The following is a 21,217-nucleotide window of genomic DNA, read 5'->3' as shown; positions in this document are numbered from 1 at the left end:
AATTTCAAATCAAAATAAATCATCAACTTCAAAAAGAATGATTTTCTGTGTCAAATAGAAATGTTAACATTGTGAAAAGCTTGTACCTATGAATCATTTAAAAATCATCCCAGGATATTTCAACTTGATCTAAGCCATAACTGGAAATTTTCAGAGCCAACTGCGAGCTACCTTTACAGTCTATTTTGAATTTAGAAAAACTGAAGTGCAAAAATCACATAAAGATATGATAAGGAGTCTGGTGTTCTGAACTCCTGTCACCTTGCCAAACACAGTTCACCATCTAAGAAGCCAACCTCTCTGTGTTTGTTAAGGGGCACAGATATCCTCCATTTGACTGTAGGATATGGTTCTCTCTCTTCAAATATTGATGTGAAAGCCTTTTGGCTAAGTATAAGGACAATTTTTCCCTGGAGAAACTGCAGCTGTGAGAGTTGACCTCAGCCTTTTAAGACCAAAAGATTCTGTCTGGGAAAATGACTTACTGATTATCACAGTTAGCCAGAATAAAAGGCCTCAGTCTTCAGAGATTCTTCACTGAATAACTGCTCTCTTTTAGTATTCTTAATATATCATAAAGTACCACCATATTGCACAACTCCAAAGGATAACATTCATAGAGAATACAATGAGGGTATGCTCCCTGGAGTTCTGAAATTTAGCCCTGGTATTGCCATCATCAGTAAAGCTTTCTTGTTAAGTTCTGCTTATGAAACCTGGACTTATTTAATGATATAGTCTACTTATTGTAGATATGCTGCCCAGATCAGATCACCTTACCAATTTATAGTTCTTGCCAGCCTGATAAAGATCGGCACTCTTATATCTAACCTACAACACCTATTCCTGCCTTTCAAAAAGGGATTTTGCTTGCTCAAGGCCAAGACAGAGAAAAATTCTACTTAACTTCTACTGAAATCAAAAAACTGATCACTCATGATAAATACTATAATATAGTAGAAAGACCACTCACAGGAGTGAGAAGATCTTACTTAATATGCCTCAGATCACTCGTCTATAGGTTAGGGACAATAATATAATTGTCTTAACCATTTCATAGAATTATTATGATAATTACCAGAAAATATGCCAAAGTGCTCTATAAGCTGAAACCCAGTATGTAAGCATTATTTTGCAAATACGTAAATCTTTAATGGAAAAGTCTTCTCAATATTAACTGAACACAGCAATGTTAAATTATTTGGAACAGAATTTCTAAGGGTTCATTTGTTTAAAGGACCATATTTAGGGTGTCTTTTTTCAAATGGGTGATTTTTTTAATATAAAATTTGCTCAGGGGCACCTGGGTGGCTCAGTCGGTTAAGCATCTGGCTTCAGCTCAGGTCATGATACTGGGATCCTAAGATGGAGCCCCACATCAGGCTCCCTGCTCAGCGAGGGGTCTGCCTCTCCCTCTCCCACTGCCCCTCCTCCCCACTTGTGCTCGTGCTCGCTCTCAAATAAATAAATAAAATCTTTTAAAAAATTAGCTCATATATGAACTAGAGAAGCATGTGATATAATTTCTTTCTACAAGGTAAAATAAAGGTTGTTAGATTATAATACACAACAGTGTCTTTGCCTGCTAATTGTTTCACTTAGGTACAGACTTTTTAGCAGTTTAGAGATTTCATATAATACATTTATAGTTTCAGGGAATGAGCATTCCTATATAATCAATTGCTAGCAGATTTCTGGTTCTGTTTTTGAATTTTATAGTCATCAAATAAAACCCAAAACATCACTTTTGATGCCATTGGCACAAAGTGATCAACTAAACTTAAAAAACAAAAATCCATTTGTTCCAGGTTTAAGCCCAATCATTTTATCAGATCTCAGATAAACTTGCTTCTAAAACTAACCTGAAAAAAATACAGCTAACTTGGTAAATGCAATCTCCTAAGAGACAAAGGGATGCAAAACATTTAGTGTTACATAAAGGTAGAAGTGAGAATTATTATTCTAAGAACCCTACAACAATTAACTTACTAATGGTAATGGTAAAATGTTTGGCAGGCCTTATATAAGTAACATCTCTATCCTTTCATTCTGATTATGTCTTAAAATAGTCAAAAAGGAAGGAGAAAAAGTGAAAGAGAGAAGAAAATACTTAATATAAAAATTCTACCAAATCTACCAATGATCCAGACCAAGAGTATATGAACAAGAATTTAGTCATAACACCTCAGTCAGCTGAGTAAAATGCTTCAACCACTACTGATTTTCTTGGCCTTGTGGACTTACACTCTAAAAACTATAACTCTGCTATGAAAGATGTGTGAGACTCTATGCTATATAGGATGTGTGAGACTCTTATATAACTAGTATGTCCATTATAGTCTACTTCCATCAAAATCCATGCTCCTAAACCTATTCTCTTAATGACCCCATATTCTCACAAATTGGTCATAGTTTTAAAATGCAGGTTATTCTAAGTGTTAAATTAGTAAAGTCTAAATTCAATACATCTAACCGCTGTTCTTGCAGTCAGTACAAGCTCCAGAGGATACCTCCCACCCCCTGATCTGCTACCATGTCCAGTAGTAGAGCTGCTCTATTCTATAAATACTGTTGTTTCTGATAACTTTGAGGGGGAAAAAATGAAAGAAAATAAATTATAGAAGTCTATCCAAAAGGCATGGAAAACAACCAAGACAGATTCTCTTCTTTCTAAGCTTCCATTCCAAGAAAAAGAAGTGAGGGTAAGGGGAGACTCTTTTAATATAGGCCAATTAATGGAGCACCTGCCTGGCTCAGTCAGAGGAACATGTAATTCTTGATCTTGGGGTCATGAGTTCAAGCCCCACGTTGGGTGTAGAGATTAATTAATTAACTAATTAATTAGAGGCCAGTTAATATATGAACCAAGACAAGGGAATGGAGAACAATATGTGACACCAGAGTCCTTCAAAATATTACAAAGATAATCATGGAAGTGAGACATTAGTACTAATAAATGAATTCAGTAAAGTTGCAGGATAAAAAATACACAGAAATTGGGTGCTTTTCTACATAGTAATAATGAAGTAGCAGAAAGAGAAATTAAGAAAATAATACCATTTACAACTGCACTAAGAAGAATAAAACACCTAGGAATAAATTTAACCAAGGAGGTGAAAGACCTGTACTCTGAAAACCTTAATAAGACAATGATGAAAGAAACTGAAGAAACAAACAAATGGAAAGATACCTCATGTTCATAGGTTGAAATAATATCATTAAAATGTCCATACTACCCACAGCCATCTACAGATTCAATGTAATTCCTATCAAAATACCAATAGTATTTTTCACAGAACCAGAATAAATAACACTAGATTGTATGGAACCACAAAAGACCTTGAATTTCAAGTTAAAGCAATTTTTTTTTAATTTTTTTTTTTAAGATTTTTATTTATTTATTTGACAGAGAGACACAGCGAGAGAGGGAACACAAGCAGGGGAAGTGGGAGAGGGAGAAGCAGGCTTCCCGCGGAGCAGGGAGCCCGATGTGGGGCTCGATCCCAGGACCCTGGGATCATGACCTGAGCCGAAGGCAGACGCTTAACCGACTGAGCCACCCAGGCGCCCCAGTTAAAGCAATTTTGTAAAAGAAGAACAAAGCTAGAGGTATCACAGTCCCAGATTTCAAGATATACAACAAAGCTAAAGCAATTAAAAGAGTATGGAACTGGCACCAAAATAGACACAAAGATCAATGAAAACAGGAGAGTGCACCCAGAAATAAACTCATGTTTATAGGGTCAATTAACCTATGACAAAGGAGGCAAGAATATGCAATAGGAAAGTCTCTTCAATAAATGGTGTTGAGAAAACTGAACAGCTTTGTGCAAAGAAATGAAACTGGACCACTGTCTTACACCAGACACAAAAATAAACTCAAAAGAGATTCAAGAATTAAATGTGAGACCTGAGACCATAAAACTCCTGAAAGAAAACATAGACAGTAATCTCTTGGTCATCATCCTTAGCAACATATTTATGGATATGTCTCCTCAGGCAAGGGAAACAAAAGCAAAAATAAACTATTAGGACTACATCCAACTGAAAAGCTTTTGCTCAGCAAAGGAAACCATTGACAAAACAAAAAAGCAACCTACTGAATGGGAAAAGATATTTGCCAATGAAATATCCGATAAGAGGTTAATATCCAAAATATATAAAGAACTTACACAATTCAATACCCCAACAACAAATAATCTGATTTAAACATGGGCAGAGGACCTGAATAGACCTTTTTCCAAAGAGGACATACAGATGGCCAACAGACCTGTAAAAGATGCTTGACACCACCAATCACAGGGAAATGCAAATCAAAACCACAGTGAGATACCACCTCATACCAACCAGAACGGCTAGTATCAAAAAGACAAATAACAAGTGTTGGTAAGGATGTAGAGAAAAGGTAACCCTCACGAACCTCTGGTAGGAATGTAAATTGGTGCAATGATTGTGAAAAACAGTACTGAGGTTCCTCAAGAAATTAAAAATAGACATGTCATATGATCCAGTAATTCCACTACTGGGTATTTACTCAAAACAAAAACAATAATTAAAAAGGTATATGCACCCCTATGTTTTTTGAAACATTATTTACAATAACCGTGATATGGGAACCATCGATAGATGAATGGATAAAGAAGATATGGTATATATATATATATATATATATATATATATATATACACACAGTGGAATATTAGTCATAAAAAAAGAATAGGACCTTGCCATTTTCAACAACATGGATGGACCTACAGGGTATTATATTAACTGAAATAAGTTAGACACAGAAGGATAAATACCATATGACTCACTTATATGTGGAATCTAAAAAACAAATGAACAACAACAAAAGCAAAGAGAGATGGGATCAGAAATAGAAAAAACTGTTGGCTGCCAGAGGAGAAAGGATTGCAAGGACAGGTGAAAGAGGTGAAGGAAATTAAGAGGTGCAAATGTCCAGTTATAAAATAAATAAATCACAGGAATGAAAAGTACAGCATAGGAAATAAAAATAATAATAATGTTATATGGTGACAGATAATAACAACACTTTATCTTGAATTGGAATTAAGTCACCTTTAACAGTCCAACTCCAGATCCTTAAATGAGAACATTTATCAGTAGATATTGCACTTATTGTAGGTAATATTTCTAAAAACTATAAGGTGATACTAAAATTTATAAGTTAAATCTGATTTTTCTCACAGTCACAACAGTGAACTGAAGGTCTGGAAAGGTCTGAAAAATTTATTCCCCAATTGCTGTCAGTTCTCTCTGGGAATTACTCTGTTGTATGGATCAATTTGCCCAAGATCATACCCCCTTCCTGGGGACAGCTGACGTCAAATGACTGGTGAATGAAGGAGTACAAAGATCTAGCCTCCTGGGCGCCTGGGTGGCTCAGTTGGTTAAGCGACTGCCTTCGGCTCAGGTCATGATCCTGGAGTCCCGGGATCGAGTCCCACATCGGGCTCCCTGCTCAGCAGGGAGTCTGCTTCTCCCTCTGACCCGCCCCCCTCTCATGCTTTCTCTATCTCATTCTCTCTCTCAAATAAATAAATAAAATCTTTAAAAAAAAAAAAAAAAAAGATCTAGCCTCCTTACCATAAACGGGAACAGCTCGAATAGCCTGCCCATGGGATTGGCTGAGGCGATTGTTGGGACTACTGCAATTTCTCCTTTGGCCCAATCCTGATTCGTTACCTCCCACCATAGGTATAAATTCCACAAGTTCTCATTAGCAAACATCCTTCATATTAATCCTGCTTCCTGGGGCACCAACCTACCAATCTGCAACTATTGTAGATAAATCAAACAAGATTACATATTTAAATCAAGCAAGACTCAATATATAACCAGTCACATAAAATTCTATTTAAGATCATACTATATCATATGCTACTGCACAAAATTCTCTTTCTCAATTTAGAATTTCTATTTTAAAAAAACTGAGGCTGGGTGGCTCAGTTCGTTGAGTGTCCACTCTTGGTTTCTGCTCATGGTCTCAGGGTCGTAAGAGCAAGCCCCAAGGAGGGCTCCTAGCTAAGGCGGAGTCTGCTGGAGATTCTTTCTCTCCCTCTGCTGGTCCCCCAGCTTGCACACTCTCTCTTTCTCTCAATAAATAAATCTTAAAAATTTAAATAAATATTTAAAAAATTTTTAAAAAACAGCCAAAGGATGAACACCTACTTTCATTAAGGTCATGAAATTCAGAATGTTTAGAGGGCTATTTTGAAAGGAAAATTTTTTAAAAGATTTATTTATTTATCTCAGCAGCAGAGAGAGTGTGTGTGCACACGAGTGGGAGGTGCAGAGGGAGAGGGAGAGAGACTCTCAAACAGACTCCTCTCTGAGCTCGGAGCCCGACATGGGGCTCAATCTAATGACATTGAGATCATGACCTCAGTGGAAACCAAGAGTCAGATGCTCAACCAACTGAGCCACCCAGGTGCCCAGAAAGGAAATATTTAATAAAGACTTAAAGTCATTAACTTTTTAGAGTTGGTCCGAGTATGTCTGCTTTGCTTCCTTCTTCTAACTTCACATTTTGTATAGAAAATATGGTTATCAGAAATCAATTTATCTATGTTTAAAAAGAGAAACTCCTTTTGCTTATTTACCCTATCATTTCACCAATAACTGGATTTCTTTTGTTTTTCTGTTTGATCTGTACTTTCTTCTTACTTTCTTACATAAACTGTTTTTTCTTCTTTTTTTTTAATTTAAATTTTAGGTAGTTAACATACACTGCAACATTGGTTGTTTCTGGAGTAGAATTCAGGGACTCATCACTTCCATACAACACCCAGCGCTCATCACAAGTACCCTCCTTAACACCCATCACCCACCTAGCCCATCCCCTACCCACCTTCTTCCACCAACCCTCAGGTTGTTCTCTATCATTTGGAGTCTCCTATGACTTGTTTCCCTCTCTCCTTTTTTTCCTTTCCCCCTTCCCATATGTTCATCTGTTTCCTTTCTCAAATTCCACATATGAGTGAGATCATATGGTATTTGTCCTTCTCTGATTGACTTATTTCACTTAGCATAATACACTCTAGCTCCATCCATGTCATTTCAGATGGCAAGATTTCACTTTTTTGATGTTTGAGTAATACTCAATTGTGTATATATACTATATTTTCTTTTTTCTTTTTTTTTAGTTGAGTTTATTAGGGAAATATGAGAGGCAAAGACACCCCAAGTGACAAAAAGAAAATTCTGAAAATGTCGCTTCAAGTCAAGTGGGGGCCTTGACCTCCCAAAAAGGACAAGAAACTGGTGGGTTAGGAACAACATTTTCTGGTGGCCACCTTGCCAGGGCATAAGTGTCTCAGCCAGGACTGCCTCCCACCCCCCACCAAAGGTGGAAAGGAGACAAAGACTGTTTATTGCAGAGGCAATGGGAGCTGTAAGGAAAGTCAGAGAGAGAGAGAGAAAGAGAGGTGGGGAGGACCTTGACAAAGAGTCCCAGGAGTTTGGCTCGGAGAGCCTCAAATACACTGACAAACAGTTCTACAAAATGTTACTTAAAAGATAAAATGCCTGATGTTGGTTCCAAGAGCTCCCCTGGACGTCTTCCCACATGCCACATCACACACCGATGTACATGGCAGAACCCAAAGGCCACACTTTTGAAAAAAGAAAAACAAGAATAAGCCCTGTTGCTCCTTAAGAAGAGAGGAAGGAGCTGAGGCTGCTGGGCCTTTCCCACGTTGGCCTGTATTCCGTAAAGCAACTTCCCAGCAGCAGCATGGTGTAGTTCCAGGTGAGGGTCTCACCTTTTGCCACCCGTGTTTCAATGTACTCTATTCTCCGTTTGAGGTGTCGATTTCTCATTTAGCGTTGCAAGTCTTGAACGACAAGACATGTCAAACGAGTTGAGAAAGTCCGCGATTTTCTTGATGCTGCTAGTGATGACTTCAATGTATGCCCAGTTCGCCCAGTCCTGGTGAATCTCCCGCTGCACTGGATCCTCTTGACCCGCCATGGCTGCCACCTGACAAGGAGCCACTGCGCAGGCCTATATATACTATATCTTCTTTAACCATTCATCAGTCGATGTACATTTGGGCTCTCTCCATAGTTTGGCTATTATTGATAATGCTGCTATAAACATCAGGGTGTATGTACCCCTTAGAATGTGTATTTTTGTATCCTTTGGGTAAATACCTACTGGTGCAATTTTTGGATCATAGGGTAGTTCTATTTTGAGGAACCTCCATATTGTTCTACAGAGTGGCTGCCCCAGTTTGCATTCCCACCAACAATGCAAGAGGGTTCCCCTTTCTCTGCATCCTTGCCAATATATGTTGTTTCCTGTGTTGTTAATTTTAGCCATTTTGACAAGTATGAGATGGTATCTCATTGTAATTTTGATTTTTATTTCCTTGATGATGAGCATCTTTTCATGTGTCTGTTAGTCATATGGATGTCTTTTTTGGAAAAGTGTCCATTCATGTCTCCTGCCCATTTCTTAACTGGATTATTTGTTTTTTGGGTGTTGAGTTTGATAAGTTCTTTGTAGATTTTGGATACTAACCCTTTATCAGAAATGTCATTTGCAAATATCTTCCCCTGGATTTCTTTTGGATCCTGATGTTATTCAAAACACAACTGGTTTTGGAATGCAAAGGTCAAGGCAATTGGCCTAGAATTTATTAGTCTTGAATGATTTATCATTTATTGTTTCAGTGTCACTGAATACCCATTTCAATGCTTCTTACACTTGCCTTCCTCTACTATAGTGATTAGAAAACTAAAATACTCTGAGGCATGTAATAAAATTCTAGACAATGAGACACAGCAAGAAGTTCCTCATGCAAACTTCCCTTTTTTGTAGGGAGCAGGAGTAAGCCCAACAAAAATGAGGTCTTTTATTCTTCTTCCTGCCTGGAAAGTAAACGTAATGCCTGCAAATGAAGCAGCCATATTGGGTCTGAAGCAATAAGAAAGAGGAATGAGAGCACCATGCTAAGTATAGCACAGTGGAAATACAGAGCCACTATACCTGCCCTTGGGCTGGCTACCTCCAAACTTCTTGTTACATAAGAAAAATAATGACCTAAACCAGTAAAGAAGTTATTTATTTTTAGTTTTCCACTATATTTATTTTTTAGTAGCAGTAAGCATGTCTATGTGCTAAGAGAAACAAACTTCTTCTAATGTTAAATTATGTACAGAATTTATCATCAAGTTTTTACATAGGGACTTGGAATGTTTTCTTTGCATGTCTCCCTGCATTAGACTGTGTTAAGAGAGGTCAGGGACTGAATCATTTTCACCAACTCCTAGTATAATAATATATGAAAGGAAGGAAGAAGAGGTTGGAGGGAGGAAAGGAAATTGAGCTAGGAATAAAATGAAAGGAAACACACAGCTATAAACTGGGTCTTTGAAAGCTGTATTACTTTGGAGACGAGTTGACATGGCTTGGATAAGTCAAACTGCTACTAGGTGGTAAGTGCCCACTGCCTGTACTATTTGGTGTTGTAGTCTGATGATGTCCCAATATAGCTAATACAGGTCCAACTGGTAGGGAAGACAGGCATGGCTCTGACTTACACAACTGAGCAGGTTCTGGGTAGGCATTGTGTTGATGACAGGTTCCAAGGGACTAGATTGGTATATTGCATCTACAAAATTAATAGTACTTTTAGCAATCTGCAACAACACAATGCAGTGTTTAATTGATTCTACCATGCTATTTGTTGTTTCTTTGAGAGTTTCGATATTCTTTCTCTGTTCATCTTTGCAGTTTTGAAATTTGTCATCAAAAAGCTTTAAATGTTCTATCAAGATTTGTAGATAAGCATGAGCCCCTGTAAGTTTCTTAGCAAAGTCTTGGACACTAGGAACAAATCCTGAATCCACACCCCCAGAGGGCAGTGGAAAGGAGGCAGAAAGAGAGCGACATTCGTGCCCACAGCCTAGCCCGGCCGGGAAAGGCAGCAGGGACCCCAAGGATACAGGGGTGGGGGCCTACCCCTTTTCCAGACCCTTGGGGTCTACTCACTCTGCAAGTGGCCAGCAAGAAAGCCATTCGCCAAGCCTCCAACACCCCCTCAGCCACCTTGTGCCTCCAGGGGAGGGAGCTAGGTGCCCCTTCCAAGCACCCCTTTTTTTCTCCCATATGCCTAATACCCCACACTGCAGTAAAATTGGTACAACCAGGTTCACCTGGTCTCCAGGGACTGTAATCTAATTAGATATAAGATAACGGCTATCCTAGAAGGATGAATGGTTAACATATCCTTTCAGATAACCCTCTCTAAAACTCCAAGAGAGGCATTGCTAAGAAATGTCATTTGTGCAGGTGTCCTGTGTTGCAGACAAAACAAAAATCTATGTTGTAAATACTAGGAAAAGTCAATGTTTTGATATGAAAATTGAAGTCTGATGTAGTCTTATCTAGTTGAAAAACCACCCACTTATGCAGTGATAAACTGCAGAAGTTCTTTTTTTTTTAAGTAACAGAGTTTAGCAAGGTTATGTAATTTTTTATTTTATTTACTTGAGAGAGAGAGAGAACACTTGAGAGAGAGCACAAGCAGTGGGAGGGGCAGAGGGAGAGGGAGAAGCTCAATCCCAGGACCTTGGGATCATGACTGAGCCAGAGGCAGACGCTTAACCGACAGAGCCACCCAAGTGCCCCAAACTGCACAAGTTCTTATAGGAAAAGCCAGAGTCCCCCCTTAGAAAGCAGTTTTGTGTCTGTTCAAATAAAGTTAATTTAATTTAATATCATATTTCCAGAATGTTGATTTATTTTAATAGTCTAATTTCATAATGAGGCTAATAACACTTTGATTTTCTATCTTTGCTTTGTTTCCCATAACTAAGCAAATATCTGCTTAAGGAGTAAGAGGTGACCCCTTCTGTTTAAGTTTATTTATTTACGTAATCTCTACATCCAATGCGGGGCTTGATCTCATGACCCTAAGATCAACAGTTGTATGTTCCTCAGACTGAGCTAGCCAGGCACCCCAAGGTGACTTCTATACATACAGAATACTACTGTTATCAGCTATGGTACAGTCATTTCATAATCTGAATTGACCTTAAACTATAAGATAATTAAAGCACTGGATTTAAAAATAATCTTGGGACACCTGGGTGGGCAGTCAGTTAAGCATCCCAATCTTGGTTTCAGCTCAGGTCGTGATCTCATGGTCATGAGATTGAGCCCCATGTTGGGCTCCACGCCGAGCCTAGTTAAAAGTAAAAAATTAGGGGCACCTGGTTGGCTCACTCAGTTAAGCGTCTGCCTTCTGCTCAGGTCATGATCCTGGGGTCCTGGGATGGAGCCCCGCCGTCGTTGGGCTCCCTGCTTGGCAGGAGTCTGCTTCTCCCTCTCCCTCTGCCCCTCTCCCTGTTTGTGCTCACTCTCATTCTCAAATAAATAAGTAAAATCTTTTAAAAAATTTTTAAATTAAAAAAATTAATTAATTTAAGAAATTTTTTAAAAATATGCTACCTTTCAGGGAACCTGTTTGGCTCAATCAGTGGAACATGCGACTCTTGATCTAGGGTTTCTGAGTTCCAGCTCCACATGGGTATAGAGATTACTTAAAAATAAAATCTTTGAGAAAAAAAAAGCTACCTCTCAAATCTGAAAACCCATTCTAATTATGCCAAAAAATGTATAAATGGGATAAACTGTTATTTTATAGCCCGTATGTTATAGTCTTACATAGAGGACTCTATTATTCTAAACTAAGTAATAAGTTGAACCATAGGAAATTGTCTCTTTAACCCACACAAATGATAATTTCCTATGGTTCAATCTATGAAGTACAGAAATTCAGAAAGAAAAATGTTTTTTCTAAGCAAATTCTTCCTTATGTTCTTAACCAGATAAGCCATTAATCACTTTTTTGCTTCATTTTTTAAAAAAATAAACACTAGAATCTGAATAAGGCAAATGTGAACTGGAATTACAGCCAACTGAGATTTTATAGAAAACAACTAATACATTAAAAATTTTAAGCATCCACTCAAATAGCCTTATGATATCTTATTAACACTGAATATTAAAATCTTTGGGCATTTTAGTCAAATTAGTAATTGAATAAGGATCTTAAGTACTATAAATTAGGTATATTATTAACAAGCTACACAAATTTGAGCTCTCTGGCTCTTTTTTGGCCTAAAATTGTCCACACTGGCACATTTTCTTTTGCTGTGACTAATTCTGCTACAGGATAGCAATTCTAGAAATCATCTGAACCAGCAAAAGTGTAGAGTCACTCAGATTCCACAGTTGATAAAAGAACTAACTTTTTAGAGAAATGAGGACTGCTCTTTACCAATATGTTCGAGGGAGTTTTTCATGGGAACCAAATGGACAGTGTATACTCTTCTGGGAAAAGGAACTTGTATTCAAAGGTCAGTGAGCCTCAAAGTCTATATTTCACTTAAAAAGAATAAAAAGTTGTGGCTTGGGCAGTAAGAGTGCCAAAAATCATATGTTCACATGCACTTAAGATAGTTTTACTTCCAAATTATGTCAAATATTTGGTAGTCTAATTGATCCCCCAAACTTATAAGGCCAAAAAAATAAATAAAATTAAAAATAAAAAAAGAGGAAGTATTTCCCCACAAAAAACTTACATATATAAATATATCAGAAACCAAGCCGGAAAAGCAGATTAAGGAGAAAGAGAACAGCATCTAAAATGAGATACGGCCTTGATGTCATTTTAATAATTAAAATACTGAATTTGCCATTGGAAACAAAAGAATTAATACAAGTTCTTATACAGGACCTCTATGGAGAAAGTTCCAGGGACAAACGTTTACTACTCTCCCCCCCTTTTTAAATTTCCTTTTATTATAGCAGGTCCTCAAGGCACTTGAGCATGTGCTCTGTGACCCATGCTTGCTTTGCTTCCTTTGTGATCCCAGTATTCTTCCTAGTCCACATGGCTGAGTTGCCACTTCATTCTGACATCTGATATTCTTGAAAAGGTAGGCAATGGAATTTTAGATTGCTGGATAAGCTGAAAAGATGTATCACTATCTTTAACTATTCCCAAAAGCATATGTAGAGCACACACTCCAATGAGCTAACACTGCATAATCTAATGAGATTATTTGGCCTGTATGAAAATACCATTTTGGAATGATGATGATAGAGAATAAAAAACACTAATAAATACAGATAAGAAAAAATTTAACAAATTATTCTCTCCACCTTTGACTGCATATACCGATTTACATTTTGTATTTGCAAATTTTTCCAAAGAAGAAAGTTGAAGGAAGGGGATGGTTAAAAAGAAAAATCAGGGCTCCTGGGTGGCCCAGTCGGTTAAGCATCTGCCTTTGACTCAGGTCATGACCCCAGGGCCCTGGGATCAAGTCCCGCATCGGTCTCCCTGCTCAGCAGGGAGTCTGCTTTCTCTCTCCCTCTGCCACTCTTCCTCGCTCATGCTCCCTCTCAAAAATAAATAAAATCTTAAAAAAAAAAGAAAAAAGAAAAATCAAAGAACCGTATCAGCATCTCTATTAGCTTCCTGTGGCTGCCATAACAAAGTACCACAAACTTGGTAGCTTAACACAACAGAAATTTATTGCCTCCCATTTCTGGAGGGTAGAACTTTGAAATTAAGGTGTTCGCAGGGCCATGCTTCCTATGAAACCTGTAGAGGAGAATCCTTCCCTACATTTTCCAGCCTGTTATTTGCTAGCAATCCTTGGGGGTACTTGGCTTGTACAAGCATCACTCCAATATCAGATTCCATCATCACATGGACACCTTCTCTCTGTGTGTCCCTGTCTCAGTGTCTTCTTCTCTTATAATGACACCAGTCATATTGGATTAAGGGCCTACGTTACTCCAGTATGACGTCATCTTTTTTTTTTTTTAAAGATTTATTTATTTATTAGAGAGCAAGAATGAGAGAGTACATGAGAGGGGGAGGGTTAGAGGGAGAAGCAGGCTCCTCGCTGAGCTGGGAGCCCGATGCGGGACTCGATCCAGGGACTCCAGGATCATGACCTGAGCCGAAGGCAGTAGCTTAACCAACTGAGCCACCCAGGCGCCCCCAGTATGACCTCATCTTAACTACATTTGCAATGCCACCATTTCCAAATATGGTCACACTCAGAGGTGTTAGAGATTAGGACTTCTTTGGGGGATTCAATCCAACCCATACAGCATCTGACAAACAGACATTTCAAATTAGATGTAGAATTATTGTATCAAATATAAAATGCATTAATTTCTCCTACAAATTCTTCTGTGATATCATTATACTTCCAGACCTCTAGGACAATCTTTAACTCATTCTTCTCTACCTTTTCCTTATATTCAGAATCATCATCATCTTTCTTTCAGGATGGCACTAATTAAATTTAGTCCCTCAAGTCCGATTTGTTCCAACTATTTCTGAATTGGCCTCCCTACTTCTAAGGTCTCCCCATTTAAGCAGCCCATTCTATATTTACAATTTTCTTTCCTTCTCCCCAGTATGTGAATCCCCTTAAAAAAGTCCAGGTTCATTCTCACCCTTTACCCAGGCTTATGACATTACACTCATCTGAAGGGATTTTCACTTACTTAAAAAGCAAACTTCAAAGCAAATCCTAAACTTCCAAACAACCTCTCTTAAAATTATTAATACTCTGATTTCTTATTCCTCTTAACTATCAGAGCACCATACTATACACTGTATCCCTTGGTTATATACCATTTGCTTCTAACATTCACTGCTATTCCATGTAAGTTAAGCTTATCTATTATATTATCTGTTATATATAAGCTATATATTATAAGCTCTTTGAAAACAAGGTTATTTTCCTGCTTTATTTATTCTCCAGAACAGGAAAAAAGTACATAGTGATGAACTTGTAAATATAATGATTAACAGTAAAACAACTGGAGATTTTAAAAAGGAATCTCAAAAGAATAAAATAAAAAGCTTCTGCACAGCGAAGGAAACAATCAACAAAACTAAAAGGCAACATTCAGAATGGGAGAAGATATTTGCAAATGACATATCAGATAAAGGGCTAGTATCCAAAATCTACAAAGAACTTATCAAACTCAACACCCAAAAAACAAACAAGCCAGTTAAGAAATGGGCAGAAGACACGAATAGATACTTTTCCAAAAAAGACATCCAGATGGCTAACAGATACATGAAAAGATGTTCAACATCACTCATCATCAGGGAAATACAAATCAAAAGTACAATGAGATATCACCTCAGACCTGTCAAAATGGCTAAAATTAACAACACAGGAAACAACATATGTTGGCAAGGACGCAGAGAAAGGGGAACCCTCTCGCACTGTTGGTGGGAATGCAAACTGGTGCAGCCACTCTGGAAGATAGAATGGAGTTTCCTCAAAAAGTCAAAAATAGAACTACCCTATGATCCAAAAATTGCACTAGTAGGTATTTACCCAAAGGATACAAAAATACTGATTCAAAGGGATATATGCACCCCGATATTTATGGCAGCATTATCAACAACAGCCAAATTATAGAAAGAGCCCAAATGTCCATCGACTGATGAATGGATAAAGAAGATGTGGTACACACACACACACACACACACACACACACTGGAATATATTACTCATCCATAAAAAAGAATGGAATCTTGCCATTTGCAATAACGTGCATGGAGCTAGAGAGTATTACACTAAATGAAATAACTCAGTCAGAGAAAGACAAATACCATATGATTTCACTCATATGTGGAATTTAAGAACAAAACAAATGAACATGGTCGGGGGAAGAGAGAGGCAAAACATAAAACAGACTCTTAACTACAGAGAACAAACTGAGGGTTGCTGGAGGGAGGCGGGGGTGAGAGGTTGGGTTAAACAGGTGATGGGTATTAAGGAGGGCACTTGTTGTGATGAGCACTGGGTGTTGTATGTAAGTGATGAATCACTAAATTCTACACCTGAAACTAATATTACACTGCATGTTAATTGGAATTTAAATTAAAAAATGAAACTAAAAAAAATCAAAAGAATAAAATATAGTGACATGATCTTACTGTAAAATCAAGTCCCCAATATCTGTTTTTTAATAACATTTTTCCCTGATTATAAAATATACATGTTCATTAGGAATATTTAGAAAATACAGGCAATAATTAAAAAATAAAACCAATTCACCAAATAATCACTATAGATATCCCTTTTAGTCCTCATTTCAACCTGTATAAGGGTAAATAAAAATTATTTTCTCCACTTATAAAGGGCAAAGTTACTATATTCTCCTCCCCATTCAGTAGAGTATTTCCTTGAAAACACAGTGAATCTAAATCCTTATTCTAACCTTTGGGATACAGATAAATCTCTAGGGACTGCACCCCATCTTTACCCCCACTTTTACAACAGTGAAATATATGTATGGTTGCAGGCCAGATAACCTCTAGATATGTAAACATGTACTATCAGAATCAGCTCAGGGCTCTCATGAGATGTACAGAGACCATCTCTAGGTGATTAGAGAAATTACTGTTCTTTTCTCCTCTTTGCTATCTAAATTGTGTGAAACTTTGTCCCAACTATGTAGTCTACAGCAGGTTAGCTATATGCAAATATTGTACTATGCTTACCTAATAACAAACCAGTTTTATTTCTTTTCTAAATTCTTGTGGAATAAAACTTTCATTTCCCAACAAGATGAATAGTAGTGCCCTCTCCCTGCCTCCTTCTCTCTCCCTCAAACTACTCCCCATACACATACAATTATATGTATGTATCTTTAAAATAAAAATGGGATCACACACAAGTGCATTTATCCATAAGTCTGTTTATATACATAATTATATATAATTATTACATGTGTGCAATAAATATATAATACATACAACACTTGTCTTTTCACTTAAGATCATGAGGATTTTTTACATTCACTTTTTTGAATTCCTAATATATGTACTATGCTATTCAGGAGTGTGCTGGAAATCAGCTCATAGTGGTTCATGAGAACCAATAATATACCTCTCTTCCCAACTCCACGCTCAGTGACTTCATGTTGGTAGCTTGAAATAAGCCATTGCAGGAGTATTTACCCCATGGAAATCTAAAAATGCTATGAATCAGAGCTTTTTTTTTTCATCAGAGAGTTGTTTTACCAGTACACAACTGACCACACTATACAAGTTCTGCACCTTGGTGTTTTGTTTTGTTTTATAGCTATATATCCTGCCAATTATTCCATATCAGCATATACAGATCTAATAATGATCACTTTATAGTACCATTTAATATGTATTGGAAATATGACTCAATACTTCTGAAATTTTGTTAATTTGATGGGCAAAAATTTTTTTAATTTATTTTTGCATTCCCTTTACTGCTAGTGAGATGGAACATTTTTCATAAATTTCTAAATGGTCAAATAAAAAAAGAAGCAAATAAGCTAGCCCTATTAGGTTTATAAAGGCAAATATTATTGTATTAAAGACTAAATTTGTAAGCTTCCAAGTAGTCAAAGCAAAATGGTTATAAAGGATTCTATCATTTTTGTTGCTGATAAAAGAAATTATATGAATCCTTTGAAAGATATAATTTTTTTCTAACAGAAATTCCTCATCATGAAAAGTTTTTTTCAAAAAATTATTATAGGAAACTTCATTCGGGTAACAGATGATACCTTTGATAATAATTTTATAGATGCAGAATAAAGGCTCACTAAATGAAGGCTGTTCTGGGAGAAGCTAAGGTTATTTTCGAATCAAATGACATTTATTGAATGTCTACAATGAATCAGACTAACATGATTCAGATATGGTAATATATCACACTCCTAAGAACACACTTCCATATACCAAGAAGAGTAGATAACTAGCAGCTCTCAGGCTTTACCCCCTACAAATCACTTATGTCAGCTAGACTTTCTATCTTTTGGTACATAGACCATTTAAGGTTAGAGTCTTTGGAAAGATCCAGGAGCACAGATACCCCACGTTTCTAACTGAAGGGAAAATCCATACTCTTGGATTTTCTAATACTATATAGAGCCATAACAATACTTTCACCCAGATTGTAAGCCAGGAGTTCTGCAGGCAGAGTTAAGATTTTTCTCAAGAAGCAGCTTTGGCTCCACTGATTAAGACTTCTAAAAAATGCTTATGGAAACTGTTAGTTGTTACCTGTCTTGGCCATATAAAAAAGTCTTAATATTGCTCCTATGGAATATCTGATTTGAGCCACATACTCTCCTGAACAAGCTGAACTCTGTACTCATTTGAAACTGGACATTTATATTTTGGGTCATGACTATCACATTGAATTTTAATTTCTGTGTATTGATTTGAGCCTCAGATTGCATCCTTGCATAAACACTTTGAAGACATCCCATTATACTTATAATAACATCAAGTTTCCTTCCTATAACTCACAATTAGAACTCACTATACAATTTGCAGGATCCAGTACAAAATTAAAAAACTGGGTTCCTTGTTCAAGCACTGCACCCTTCTAAGAGAAGGGCCTTAATCCTTGATTCATCTCTAACCTCATTTCATACCTTTATAATTCCTCCCCACACTGATGTCATCTCACTTCAGATCTATCAGTGTCCCTCCTGCCTCAGGGCATGCCTATTGCTAGGTCTGAATAATTCTTCCCCTTTGCCCTTCACAAATGACTTCTCATCGTTCAAGTGTCTGCGTCAATGTCATTCCTTAGAGAAGCCTCTCTGTACCACTTAAGTATGGCCCCAATTGTTCTCTTTCATTGTATCTTGTTCTTTCCTGTACAGAATGCATGACAATTAGTTAATTTATATTTGTTTACTTGTTTATCGCTGGTCTTTTCTTTCTTCTTAGAATTCAAGCTCGAGGAGTATAGATTGCATGGATATATTATTTATGAATGCAGACCCAGTGTCTATAAGTACTGGGAACAGCAGTGACTTCAAGCTGAAGTCAGAAAGACCTAAGCTTGAATCTCAGCTCTGCCATCTTCTGCTTGGATAACTTTGGGTAAGTCTCCCCATGCCTCAGTTTTCTCAACAGTGAGGATAATAACAGTATACTACAGTATACTAAAAAATGCCATTAAGTTTAATTGAGTCAGTATGTATAAAGTCCCTAGCAGAGAACTGGTTTATAGTATTATTAAGTCAAAAATTAACTCTTATTATCATTTTATTATTACATTTACTGTTGTTTACCTTTTTACTATATCTTGTATTATTATTTATATGTTAAGAGTCATCCTTTCTTTATGAATATCAAAAGTTTCTCAAAACTAATTCTGATTCATAATAAAAGCACCAGGACACAAGGATGCTTGTTCTTGCTACTTGCTATGTCATAATATTGTATCAGATTACTGAGCGTTTTACAATGAATGGGGCAAATACAGCCAATTTTGTAACACCTGAGAAAAAGTGGTTGTAGAAACTTTAAAATTACCAAAAGAAATAATGTAGTATGTGAAATATCTCAGCATATAAGATGCTCAAATGTAAGGTTAAATATGGTCATTACGATTTACCATTACTCGTTTGGGCTGAACATGGAGGAAAGACAAAGAATTATAGGGTAGTGATGAACTCCATGGCCAGAGGAAAGAGAAGCTGTTTATGGCAACCAGATTTTAGTTCATTTTATTAGAACTTCTCCAGCCTAATATTTGAACATTTTAAAGATACAAGCTCTGTAATTTACTAATTAAGCTATAATCCTACCAGTGTCATGAGTGCTCTGAAAAGAATCATACCAATGGTTTCTCAGCTACATCTTTAGATGTTTTTCTTCTGATTGAATTTCAACGCATATATTATTACATGGTGCCTGAAATAGAAAATATCCTACTTTTTTTTCTTTTTCAAAAGGTTTCTGGTTAAAGTTGGTAATGAGTACATCTACTCTATTTTTGTATTTGAAAATTTTAAATCAAGGGTTTAAAACATCCGACAGGTTAACAGAATGATCACTGCAAACTTCAGATTTATGGTTAGGTCAAGTCAACCTGATGCTGGAATGATGGAACAGGGCACTGGACTGCATGAATAAGTTTCCTACTCTCCAAGCAGAGAATCATCAGCAGTTTTATAGTGGTGACATTTACGGTCTCAGAAGGTGGTAAAGGAGGAGAGCATCAACAACTGATTTGATGTACACCTCATATAGATTATATTCATGGACTACCCTGGAAGTTTCCACAGTGAGATTTGTTGGTTAGTCTTCTAGTCAATAACCAACCGAACAAACAAAAACAAAAACAAACAAAAAACAAGTGTAGATTACCATATGATACCATATACAGAAGACTATTCAGTGAATTGGAACAACAGTGAACTTAAATAACATAGCATTCTCCTGTCTCAGCTAAGGTATGAGAACAAAGAAAAAAATATACAACAGAATTTGTACAAGTGTAAGACTGTTACATGCAACACAACCCTTACCGTTTGACTAGCATCCGTCTGTAACCTGCTGCAACTGAAAGTTCACCTCAATCCACTTTCTTACTGTGTGATTGGTGGCAATTTATTTAATTTCTCTGAACCTCAACCTCCTTATCTGTAAGATGGTAAAAATAATATCAATCTACTAACGCTGTTATAAGGATTAAATCTCATAATGTAGTGTCTCTCATCTTAGGAGTCCACAAACTCCCTCCTGGTCAAAGGTTTACTGACAACTTTTTTTAGTTTCAGATTGTCACTTTTATGACAATCTTTTTTTAAAATGAGGAACATAAGTATGGTAAAAAAAAAAAATAAACATATAAAGTGAATAAACATCTTTAAACAAACTAGTACCGTATAGTGTCAGTGCCTACTTTGGCATTCGTGTTCTGGATCATATTGTCCCCAAATAATACCACTTTAATTGTCATAGCCTAATGAGAAACCAACAGAAGAATACTTACATAAAATATGTTTTTGTGCCAAGTCAAAGCCAAATGAGATCATAAAGCTGTATAAAATAAAGGTTTCTAGCAGTTTGAATAGAGAAAAATGATAAAAGTCAGCACCGAGTAGTACAGACATGCTGAACTCAGAGAAACCTGTCATATTCACTTTGAAAAAGCAATTTAGTTCCAACAATGCTTTTTGCCTTCCTAGTAATGGTGATGTAATTTTCTTTGGTTTTGTACTTTTCTTGTTATTAAATTTATAATTTATTTTGGCTTCATGACTCCATTGGGTCTATAAGCATAAGGAACTTATACTTTGTTTTATATTTGTAAATATTTAAATAATGATAAAAATAATTTAATATTGGAG

The 21,217-nt window shown here is 36.7% G+C and overlaps 1 protein-coding gene and 1 pseudogene across 1 annotated transcript in view; both read right to left on the bottom strand.

Annotated features, from left to right (window-relative positions):
- The window catches only part of ADAMTS6 (ADAM metallopeptidase with thrombospondin type 1 motif 6), a 287,534-nt gene that overhangs the window by 196,250 nt on the left and 70,067 nt on the right, over positions 1-21,217 (bottom strand). The gene's annotated exons all lie outside the window — the stretch shown is intronic.
- Positions 7,555-8,004, bottom strand: LOC116632383 (annotated as a pseudogene).

This window comes from Phoca vitulina, unplaced genomic scaffold, assembly GCF_004348235.1.
Source record: "Phoca vitulina isolate PV1807 unplaced genomic scaffold, GSC_HSeal_1.0 scaffold6, whole genome shotgun sequence".
In the NCBI taxonomy this organism is placed as follows: Eukaryota; Metazoa; Chordata; class Mammalia; order Carnivora; family Phocidae; genus Phoca; species Phoca vitulina.
The sequence above is the reverse complement of the archived record's forward strand: the minus strand, read 5'-3'. Positions and strand labels throughout refer to the sequence as shown.